General features: G+C 41.7%; 1 protein-coding gene across 1 annotated transcript in view; it reads right to left on the reverse strand.

Moving 5' to 3' along the window:
- The window catches only part of ENOX1 (ecto-NOX disulfide-thiol exchanger 1), a 477,511-nt gene that overhangs the window by 323,245 nt on the left and 142,115 nt on the right, over positions 1–12,151 (reverse strand). Inside the window, exon 2 of the mRNA XM_043891694.1 lies at positions 2,144–2,287. The gene's annotated coding sequence lies outside the window, so the exon portion shown is untranslated. The remainder of the gene's footprint in view (positions 1–2,143; positions 2,288–12,151) is intronic.

Genomic DNA, 12,151 nt, shown 5'->3' on the forward strand with positions numbered 1-12,151 from the left:
GAGTTTTCAGAAGAACAATAGGGTGGGAAGAGGGTGGCACCCAGAGTTAAAAAGTGGGGACCGGGCCAACCTCACCATTTGCTCAACTCTGCCCATTTTGGCATGTTCAGTTCTTGCTAGAGACTCTGTGGTCTGGGCAGTCCTGGTCCTCCTCAATAGGGATGTGAGGAGGAGGTCTGAATCTGGTTATCACACCGACCAGGGACTGGGGGCAGGGGCACTGCTGGTCTTCAGTTTCTGGAAGGCAGGGCTGCTAACCTTTCTAAAATCTGTGGGCTGATCTTACATCATAAAGAAAAAAATCCCCCTGGGACCTCCCCAGTGGTCCAGTGGTTAAGACTCTGCACTTCCAATGCAAGCAGGGAAGGTTCAATCCCTGGGCAGAGAATTAACATCCCATGTGCCATGTCAAGAAAAAAAATTTTTTTTTTTTAAAAAAAGAAGCACTCCCTTCAAAATGTCAATAGTAGCCCCACTGAGGAGCACCAACAGATGACTTTTAATGCTCCAGCAACATGTCTGCATTGTCAAACTTAAGTAGAATGTAGAGAATTTAAGAAACTCAGAACAAAACTCTGAGGGTAAAGAAATTTGTGGGTTGTACGATCTCATGGGAAAGGTTCAGAAAAATGTGTTTCTCTCTCCTGAAGAGGAAAAGGATGACTTGAGACTTGAGTCTGTAATGATGCAGGGGGACTCTGACCAACACATTCCCTGTCTGGTGGCAGAAGAAATAAACTGTGGCGCGAGGAGTTCAAGAATCCCTTAGGCTTTTAGAGAAGGAGGCTCTAAGAAAGGAGAATCTGTATTAGGATTCAAAAGGAAAGTGGATACGTAGTATGAAGGTCTGAAGACAAACAGATTCTTGTTGGTTTCAGATGGTTCAAGTGGGATCCTGCTTGCAGAGTAGGCAAGGGCATTTGGGTCACTTGTCAAGTTCTTCCCAGCGCCTCTTTTTAATACAGATACTCTTTGTTCCGTCTATAGCGTCTTACCAGACTGGAGAGTTAAAGGTGGAAACACAACTTCCCATCTTCCCACTCCCCCATACACACGCCTCATCCTTCAAAGAAAGTCAATCATGGGGCCCAGCAATGAAGGATACAGTGGGAAAACTGGAGGCTAGCCCGGCAGGGAAGTGAAATCCACTTTGATTTCTCAGTAGAAATAAAAGAAATTAAAAAAAACACACACACACATAGTAGAGAGCTATTTAGGGGAGAAAACATTTGTCACTGTGGACAGAATGAAAGTCCAACCGAATGAAATAAACGCCTGTGGAAAAAGACATGTCATTCCAGGGAAAGAACTACGTTCCTTCTTCCATGCTTTGTTTAGCTTTTGTGCACTCAGTGTACAAAGCTTTATTTGTGTGCTTGATCATTTTTTCATCTATGAAAGAGGCGTGGATTAATTTCAGCCTTTAGGTGGGTCTTATATCAGAAAGTACTTTCAAAATAAAAGCGAGTTACTTGGTAGCATCTCAGTAGCAGAGCAAGCGTTTCTGAAATAAAATGCTTGTTGTGCTAGCAAGCTTTGTCCTTAAGTGAGCAACAATATAGCTAGTAATCTTTTAAGCTGTTAACACATACGCATTAAACAACCACCATGTTCTACCATAATAAATCATACAGTGAGTACCCCTTGTTAGGGCTAAAGGAAAACATTTTGGCTACTGAGATTGTATAAGTTGAAAAATGTCAAAATGATAACACTAGTTGATATTGACAGACACAGTTTTGATTTTCAATGTTTCAAAGCATAATTTATCTGCAAAGTCTTAGCTAATTGAAAGTACTTAACCAAATCTGATATATGTACATACTTAATATAAATTCATTGAATTTATTCAGTTAGAATTTACAAACACAGAAATAAAACTTGTTTATGCCAACATAGGGGATATGTTATTTCTAATATCCTTGTAACATCCCACAGAGTATATAATAATAGATATTAGAAACAGCATATCGAATTTCTTCTCATTTATATCTGTCTCCCGGTGAAATCAAAGGATTACAATCTGTACATAATCTACTTCCAGAGTTCTTATTGCAATAGGGTAAGACTATTACTCCATCTTAAAAGTATCCTTGAAAATTAAGAATAACTTCATGAGACAAACGGTAAACTTAACACAAACCTTAAGAGCTCCAGGAGATGAGAAGACAAATGTGTTCGCTGGGGACGTGACTGAAACCAAGTATTCACAAAACTCTTTCAAATGGAAGCTGTTCACAAAGGAAGTCCCATGGAAGACAGTGGAACTTCGACATGCCAGATGCTTCTGGAAGGAGAGAAAAGCACTCCATTAGGACATGTCCGAAGTACTGTGACTGTCAGAACCGGCCACTGTGGTCAGAACGTGCTAGAATAACATCTACCACTATTGTTATAAGCATTAATTGCTATTAGTTTTGCATTCCCAGATCATCATATTCATAAATGGCAACGTGGGATGGCAACCTTTTCAGCACTGTCTCTAGAAATGACCAAGGACCAGCACTATTTTGTACCTAAGTGAATCAGCTTTCCTCCTCCTCTAACCAGATGAGGGTTGAAGGACAGTGCTCAGCATGAAGGTGGCAACACGGATCTTCACTGGGAGTTCACCAGCTGCAAGACCCCAGGCACAGGCTCTCTGATTTGGGGAATGGCCCTGCCATTGGAGGGCACTGGCTCCATTTCCCAGATGAGAAAACAAAGGCACAGATTCCTGAGATCAGGCTCAAAACCGGGGCATCGAAGCCCAAAAGGCCTCTTCCCTCATTTCCCTCTGTGGTCCGTGTGATTTAGAAAACTGGTTCACTCGGTGCAGTTGCTATGGAGAACAGTATGGAGCTTCTTAAAAAACTACACGGAGTCACCATACGATCCCACAATCCCACTCCTGGGCATACATCCGGAAAACAGGGCAACTCTGCACCCCAGGGTTCACCGCAGCACCATTGACCACAGTCAAGGTATGGAAGCAATCTACATGTCCATCAACAGATGAATGGATAAGAAGATGTGGCACCTACATATTATGGGGTATTACTCAGACATGAAGAAGAATGACATAATGCCATTTGCAGCAAGATGGATGGACTTAAAGAGCATCATACTAAGTGAAGTTAACTCAGACAGAGACAAATACCATATGACATCATTTAGATGTGGAATCAAAAAAAATTATACAAACGAACAATACTTACAAAACTGAAAAAGACTTACAGACATAGAGAACAAACTTATGGTTACCGAGGGGGGAAGTGTGGAGGAGGGGGACAAATTAGGTGAATGGGATTAACAGATAGAAACTGCTATATATAAAATTAGATAAACAACAAGGATCTACTATACAGCTGCTGCTGCTAAGTCGCTTCAGCCGTGTCCGACTCTCTGCGACCGCATAGACGGCAGCCCACCAGGCTCCCCCGTCCCTGGGATTCTCCAAGCAAGAACACTGGAGTGGGTTGCCATTTCCTTCTCCAATATATGAAAGTGAAAAGTGAAAGTGAAGTCACTCAGCCATGTCCGACTCTTAGCGACCCCATGGACCACAGCCTACCAGGCTCCTCCGTTCATGGGATTTTCCAGGCAAGAGTACTGGAGTGGGGTGCCATTGCCTTCTCCACTACTATACAGCACAGGGAACTATAACCAATATCTTGTAATAACCTATAATGGAAAAGAGTCTGAAAAAAAATATGTATATAATGGAATCACTCTACTATATACCAGAAACTAACACATCATTGTAAATCAACTACACTTTAAAAAAAAAAAGAAAAATATTTCATAAATAGAATTTTGACAGGGGAACAGGTTATACTGCAATATACTAGATGAACTCACATATTACTAAACTGATAAGAAAATTCCTCTCCTACTTTGCTTTAGTTTGATATCAGACATTGTCTCACGGAGTCAGGGCTCACGGAAATGCAGACACCCAGCTCTACACAGTGCACCTTCTCTCCCACCTTCTTCCTGATGCAAAGAGACTTCTTTGGAGCCCCAGGTCTCCTGGGGTGGTGGGGCAGGTTTGTGTGTGCCCTGTGACATCAGAGACACCAACATGAAGGCCACATCTTCCTCTGGTGCCTCCAGGTGAAACACAGTTCCTTCGTTGGCCAGGGGAAAGAGGACATCGCCTTTGCTTAAGGAGAACAGCGTCCCTGACGCAGGGATGGAGCCTGCATCCTCTGTGATGCTCTCTCTGAGTGACAGGACTGTATCTCCTCGTAGCTGTGTTCATCTATGAGGGCCAACTGACAGGTCTTGGCAGAGCTCCATCTATTGATAGATTTCTTCTCTTATTTTCAGTCAAGTATCTACATGTTTTGGGTTGTTCCGGTGCCAAGAGCTGACCCTCTATCAGTTTTCCTAGCATCCATGTTTATGGTGCGTTTCATATTTACTACCCTGTAATCAATCACTTCAAAATTCCCCTCGAAGTACCAGCTTTTAATGGCATTGTCTTCTGTACAAGCCTTGGAACTGTTAGCCCATATCCACACTGTCGTTGGGAAGCTTTTCAGAAAGGCTACAGAGGGATGAAGAAGGTCATGCGAAACTTTAAAATCTTTTTATTTTATTTTAGGCAACAAAAGCTTACGGCATGAATAAAGAATAAGGAAGAATGACTGACAGCATTTTCAGAGCTCTTCAGAACTGGAGACTAGGATTACCACATGGGGCCAAAAGAAAAAACCACGGAGCCAAACACAGCCAGTTTATCTCTGCAGAAAAGAAGGAAGGAGGGCTCGACAGAGGACAGGGAATGGAAGTCTGTGGGCCACAGAATCTAAGCTAAATGACAAGAATACAAAATAAACAGCAACTGTTGCTAAAACTTCACAGACTAGCACTCTGATTTCTTCACACCGCTTAAAAACAAAGGTTCACCTGGAATGCCTAAACTTTTGGATTGTGTTTTCCATAAAATATTGATGGCACTTTCCAAGCAGTCACTCAGCCACATTTTGCTGCAGACTTTATTTTTTAAATTTTTTGAAATATAATTGATTTTCAATGTTATGTTAGTTTCAAATATACAGCAGCATGATTTAATTATATCCATATATAAACACACATGTATATAAACATAGATTTCTTTTTACATTCTTTTCCATTAAAGGTTATTACAAGATGCTGAGTACAGTTCCCGGTGCTACACAGTAAGTCTTTGTTGGTTATCTATTTTTTATGTGCTGCTGTTATTGAGTCGTGTCCGACTCTTTTGCAACCCCATGGACTGTAGCCCGCCAGGCTCCTCTGTCCATGGGATTTCCCAGGCAAGAATGCTGGAGTGGGTTGCCATGTCCTCCTCCAGGCTATCTTCCTGATCCAGGGACTGAACTGGGTTTCCTGCACTGGTAGTTAGATTCTTTACCACTGAGCTATTAGGGAAGCCCCCTTTTGTATATATTAGTGTGTATATTTTAATCCCAAACTCCTAGCTTACCTGTCGCCTGCTTTCCTCTATGGTAACTGTAAGTTTGTCTTCTATATCTATGAGTCTATTTCTGTTTTGTAATTAAGCTTATTTGTATCATTTTTTAGATCCCTCATAGAAGTGTTATCATATGATATCTGTCTTTCTCTAAGCCAGACAGAGAAAGACAAATATCATAGTGCCTACTTTTGAGTCATCAACATGTCGGAAAATTCCAAGAATACTGGAAAAAAGCAACACCGTTTTTCCCTCAAGCATCTTACTGGTTTGGAACAGGATGCTACTTGGATGTCAAAAAGGTTAAGAAGGAGGTATTAGTATGTGGTTGAAAGAATGGGGCCTGGACCAGACTGCCTGGAGCTGTTCTTGTTTCATAAGTTCCTAGCTGTGTGATCTTGGGCAAGGCACCTAAGACTCTTCAACCCTGGCTTCCTCCTCAGCCAGATGCAGAAATGATACACTTCCCATGTAAGTTGCTGTGAGCATTAAGTAAGATAACCTATATAAAGAGCTATAAAAGAGTCAGACATGACTTAGCAACTAAACGACAAACAACATAAAGTGCTCGGCACAATAAGAGGAGCGTGGTAAGAATGTATCAGTTGGTACTGAGGTGTAAGTAGTAGTAATATTATATAACAGAGCACAATGACGTCAGTGAGGGAAGAAGTGCTCCGAAGCTTTGAAAAGACTGGAGATCCTCTTTCTTGGGGACGAGGGGGATAGTGAAAGTGTCAGTGAAGAAGGTAGCATTTAAGATCAGCCATAAGTGAACACACACAAATAATGAGGCTTTTACAGAAATCCTCTAATGACAATTGAAAAGCTAAAAAATTAGCTACTTGAGAAAAAAAAATGGTCCATGAAATTAGACATTATTTTCCAGGATCTCGTGTGAAAGTGGGTATCTATCATAACCACCCGACTAGGGAATAATACAAAGAAGGAGAATCTATGTATTGCTACGAAGAAAGATACAATGACCCGCTGGGTCCTATTCTATTCAACTGTAATCCAAAATGACACCAGGGCTTTTAATGGAACTTGGCACACTCTGGACACACCATTTCTAAACTTAGCATCAAATTTAAGTCACAGGGCTTGTGACTCAAATCTCCAACGTGACCTTTACAGGGCATTGTTCAAGGAAACACACCTGTCGCCATGCACAGAAACTATATGCCCTTTTATTCCCGAAAGTATGATGAAAAGATGCCCCATATTGCTACAGGCACAGAGCCACAGAAGGATTCCGACTTTGACTCTCTAGAAGCAATGAAAACAAAGACTCTATTTGATTTTGTATCCTTCATGTAGAAATGCTGTCTTATCGCATTAGTGAACATTCCACTTTCCCCTATATTCTGGACTTTATTTAATTCAAAAGAAGCTTGGCAGGAATCTCGTCATTTGTGGATTTAAAACACAGTGCCTCTGAATAAATCCCCCTTTCAAGGGCTTACTGAGCCACGCTACTCTATCCTTGTCAGACCCACAGAATATTTCACTGAACAGCAGAGCTGAAAGCACACTCAAATTCCCCAACACCCTCTCTGCTTCCCAGCCCTGGGCGGTGTGCTGAAGGAGGGTGGACTTTAAAAGACGCAGTGTCATCATTCCCATCCCACCCTTGTTTATTTCTTCCACTGAATTATGGAATCCTGTCAGCTCCTCTTCCCATTCACCCAACTCATGACATCACATCTCATAAGCTTTTTGCTGGTGTCCTACAAACAGTCAAAATATGTGGCATCCTCTTTGGTCTATGGTGGTGATCATGAATATATAAATGAAAAATTTGTAATGTAACTATATATTCATGCACTACTCAGTAACTTTCTGTGAAATTAAAAGATGCTTGCTCCTTGGAAGAAAACTATGACAAACCTAGACCGTGTATTAAAAAGCAGAGACATTATTTTTGCCAACAAAGGTCTGAATAGTCAAAGCTATGCTTTTTCCAGTAGTCATGTACAGTGTGAGAGTTAGACCATAAAGAAGGCTGAGCGCTGAAGAATTGATGCTTTTGAACTGTGGTGCTGGAGAAGACTCTTGAGAGTCCCTTGGATAGCAAGGAGATCAAACCAGTCAATCCTAAAGGAAATCAACCCTGAATATTCACTGGAAGGACTGATGCTGAAGCTCCAAAACTTTGGCCACCTGATGCGAAGAACTGACTTATTGGAAAAGACCCTGATGCTGGGAAAGATTGAAGGCAGGAGGAGAAGGGGACGAGAGAGGATGAGATGGTTGGATGGCATCACCGAATCAGAGGACATGAGTCTGGGCAAACTCTGGGAGATACAGGACAGGGAAGCCTGGCGTGCTGCAGTCCATGGGGTTGCAAAAAGTCGGACATGACTGAGCAACTCAACAACAACCAACTTAGTAACTTACAATGTCTCCCTGTTTTCTTAAGGATCAGATCTATGTCCTCATTAGGAATACCTTTTTCCACCATTCTCTGTAAGCTCAAAACATACTACTTCTGATCCAAATCCTTGGGTCAACTAAAAACTGTCTGATCATTATACTACAGTGAATCTCGACTAGGGATGCACCAAAATTACCCAGGTCAACTAAACTGGAATCACCAGGGGAAAGCTGTCACTATATGCATTTTTCAAATGCTCCATAGATGCTCAGATGTACATGGCTTGTGAAGAACTACTGCTGCTGCTTCTCCTCCTCCTCTTGGTGTATGAACCAACCCAGCACAGCTCAGGGAAGCCTCTCCTTTTAAGTGAGTCTTCCCAAGCCACAGCAATATTCATCCTTTCTCTAGTTGCTCATCACAGAGCTAAAACATTTCAAACTAGAAAGGATCTTCCATTGATTCTCTTGACTGACTCTATTCCAGTCTTCACACACTTATGTGATCCCCTCTCCATCCCCACCTTGAGTGTGGGTGAGACCTAGTCTTCTGATGAACAAAGTATGGCAAAAGTGATGGACGTGACCTCTCTCTTGCCCTCTGACCCTAACGATGCCAGCTGCCATGCTGGCAATGCTCTGTGGAGAGGCCCCCTGGCAAGGGTCTGAGGCCCCCAGTCCATCCAGCTGTTAGGAACTGAGCCCTGCCAACGATCACTGGGTGAGCTTGGAAATGGATCCTGGTCCGGTTAAGCCAGGGGAACTGCAGATCAGCCCCAGCTGGGATAACTGTGCGTCTGACCGACACCCTGATTGAAGCCTGGTGAGGGGCCACAAGCCGGAGGACTGCCCTGGGTCACGCAGATTCCTGACTGTGATTGTTAGTATCACGTGTCATTTGGCGAGGCCACAGCACTCAGATATCTAGTTCAACACCAGTCTGAATGATGCTGTGAAAGGGTTTTTAGGTGAAATTAACATTTAAATCAGTAGATGCTAAGTAAAGCAGACTAACCTATGCAGTGCTGGTGGGTCTCATCCAATCAGATGAAGGCCTTAAAAGAGAACCATCTGAGGTCTCTTTGAGAAAGAGGTATTGTGCCTACAGACTGCCTCTGGACTTGAGCTGAAACACAACTCTTCCTTGGATCTCCACTCTGCCCTGCAGATTTTGGACTTGCCAGCCCCCATAATCACATGAGGTAATTCTCTGAAATAAAGTTCTCTACGAATAGGTAAAGATACTGATATATATACGTGTGTATCTCTATATATTTGTGTATGTGTGTGTATAAAGGAAAAAGGTTGAGCATCCAAGAATTGATGCTTTTGAACTGTGGTGCTGGATGAGACTCTTGAGAGCCCCTTGGACTGCAAGAAGATCCAACCAGTCAATCTTAAAGGAAATCAACCCTGTATATTCTTCATAAAGACTAATCTGATGCTGAAATTCCAATACTTTGGCCACCTGATGTGAAAAGCCAACTCACTGGAAAAGACCCTGATGCTGGGAAAGATAGAAGGCAAAAGAGAAGGGGGAGGCCAATAATAAGATGGTTAGATAACATCACCAACTCAATTGACATGAATTTCAGCAAACTCCAGGAGATAGTAAGGGACAGAGGAGCCTGGTGGCCTGTAGTCCAAGGGGTCACAGAGAGTCAGACACGACTTAACTGAACAGCAATGTGCGCGTGCATATGTGTGTGTGTGTGTGTGTGTGTGCGTGCGTGCGCATGAGCATGTGTGTGCACGTGTGTGTGCATGTGTGTGCATGTGTGTGTGTGTGTGCACGTGTGTGTGCATTGTGTGTGCGTGTGTATTCATACTCTACACACATGCACCCTGTTGGTAGTATTTCTCTGGGGAATCTGTTAGGTTTCAGGGTAATTTGTTAAGCAGCAATACATGACTAATATGAGACTCCTCCCCCTCCATAGCACTAACCACACCGAATTATAATTACTTTTTAAATTCCTCTCTAATTAGGGCTTCAAGCTCTGTCAAGGCAGGCATCATGTTCACCATGCTTGGAACCAAACCTGTACCTCTCAGTATTATGTCTGGTATATGTCCGGGGCCCAATACATATTTTTTAAATAAACAAGTAAGTGATAAAACGTTAGCAGCAGTGTCTTATATCACAAAAAATAAAAAAGATGCAAAACAAAACAAAAAATGAGACAATTCTGGAACTAAAATTGTTACTGTATACAAGTACAGGTTCCTTCAAAAGGGTTACTAATCAATGTGAAAAATTTTTAATGACACATATATTCGTTTCCTGTAGAGATGAGAGAGACTGTGACACATTTGGAGACTGCAGAGGAGAATTTACAGAGCTGGAGAATAAGACTAGGGTGTAAATTCCAGAATAACAAATTTGAAATTTTGTCAACTGGCCTAGAGCTACCAGAAGTGTTCTGGTTTCAGATGGATTTTGACCAGGAGTGTGTTTTTGAGGATAAATGTGGCATCAGTGTTCCGAATAATTAAAAAAAAAAAGGAGAGGACTATTGCTAAGAGAGTGAAATAGAAATATAGTTGTGAAAGTATAAAGGAAGGCCTAGATGGAAGGAAAAAAAGCAGAGAATAGAGGAAATTCCATAAATTAGATGGAAATCATGATAAAATAGAAGAAATAATCAAAGCTGCAAGAATATTTTAAGCCTGGGTTTGACAAAAATTGTGAGACCACTGACATAATGTGGAAATTCAAGAGGGGGAACTGGTGTGTGAGCACAGGCCCAGGAGAGTGGAATGGGATAATCCATGCTGCTCTAAGGTTTAGAAGGCACATTCCTTTCCATGTTCATGACTATTGAACACCCAAGATTTAATAAATCTTTCCCCAAAGATCAGTACAGAATAGAGTATGTCTACAATTTCTTTCAAGCGGCATATAATTTACATGCAGTAAAATGCACAGATTTTAAGCATACATTTCAGTGTGGAGCATCAGCAAACAGAACCAAACGTAACCAAACCACTAGTTAAGATTAACAGCCTTTTCATCACTCCGGAAAAGTGCCTTTCCGTCAAGCCCTTCCAAAAGGGGAGTTCTGGTTCCTATCACTGTCGGTGGCTTTGTCTGTACTTGAACTTCATATATACAGAATCATATATTATATGTTATTTTTTGTCTGGCTTCCTTTGCACCACAGTGACTATAATTTATTCTTGTTGTTAAGTCTATTCAGTTAATTCATCAGCATTAGTGTATAAAAATAACTGTATAAATGAGTATCATTCCATTGTAGGAAAACACCGTAACTTGTTACTCATTCTCCGGTTGATAGACACTGAGGTTGATCCAGTTTTCAGTCACTATGAAGTTATTACAAACACTCTGATACAAGGTTTTTTGTAAATATACACTTTCATTTCTCTTAAGTAAATAATCAGAGCGAGGCTGATGGGGCCTAGGGCAGGTACATGTTTAACTCTAAGGAACCACTAGTTCTTAGAGTTAAATGGCTGTAATATTTTACATTGGCTGTAATATCTTACATCCCCACCAGTCCTGACTGAGCATATTCCAATGTCCTTCCCGACATTCTGTGTCATCACTGCTTTTATTTGTAGCCAAGTCTAGGACGTGTGAAGTGGTACTTAACTGTGCATTTCCCTCACGACTAACGATGTCATTATTGATCTTCAAGTGTTTACTGGACGCTCTCATACCTTCTTTTGTGAAGGTTCTGTTCAAGCATTTTTGCCCCTTTGGGAAAAGGGTGTTTTCTGTCTTCTTAAAATGAGTTGTAAAGGTTCTGTAGAGATTCTGGATGCAATTTCTTTGTCAATCATATGTATTACACATTATTTTCCCTGTCTGTGGTATCTCTATTAATAATGTCTGTTTATGAAAGGAAATTCTTCATTTTGGCCAAGTCCAATTAATTGGTTTCCCCTATAGTGTTAGTGCTTTTGGTATTCTAAAAAATAGCTGCCATCTTTCTAAGACACTGGCCTACATTTTTTCCCAGAAGCTTTATAGCTGTTGCTTTCACGTGAAGGTCTACGATTAATCCTGAATTACTTACTGTGTGAAAGTGAAAGTCATTCAGTCGTGTCTGACTCTTTGCAACCTCATGGACTATACAGTCCATGGGATTTTCCAGGCCAGAATACTGGAGTGGGTACCTGTTCCCTTCTCCAGGGTGTATTCCCAACCCAGGGATCAAACCCAGATCTCTTGCATTGTATGTGGATTCTTTACCAGCTGAGCCACAAGAGAAGCCCAGGAATACGGGAGTGAGGTGGGCATTAAGTTTCACTGTGTTTCAGCCCAGTTAATGAATGGTTCCAGCACCATCTGTTGATGGACCGTTTCTT

Source organism: Cervus elaphus, chromosome 30 (assembly GCF_910594005.1).
Source record: "Cervus elaphus chromosome 30, mCerEla1.1, whole genome shotgun sequence".
NCBI lineage: Eukaryota > Metazoa > Chordata > Mammalia > Artiodactyla > Cervidae > Cervus > Cervus elaphus.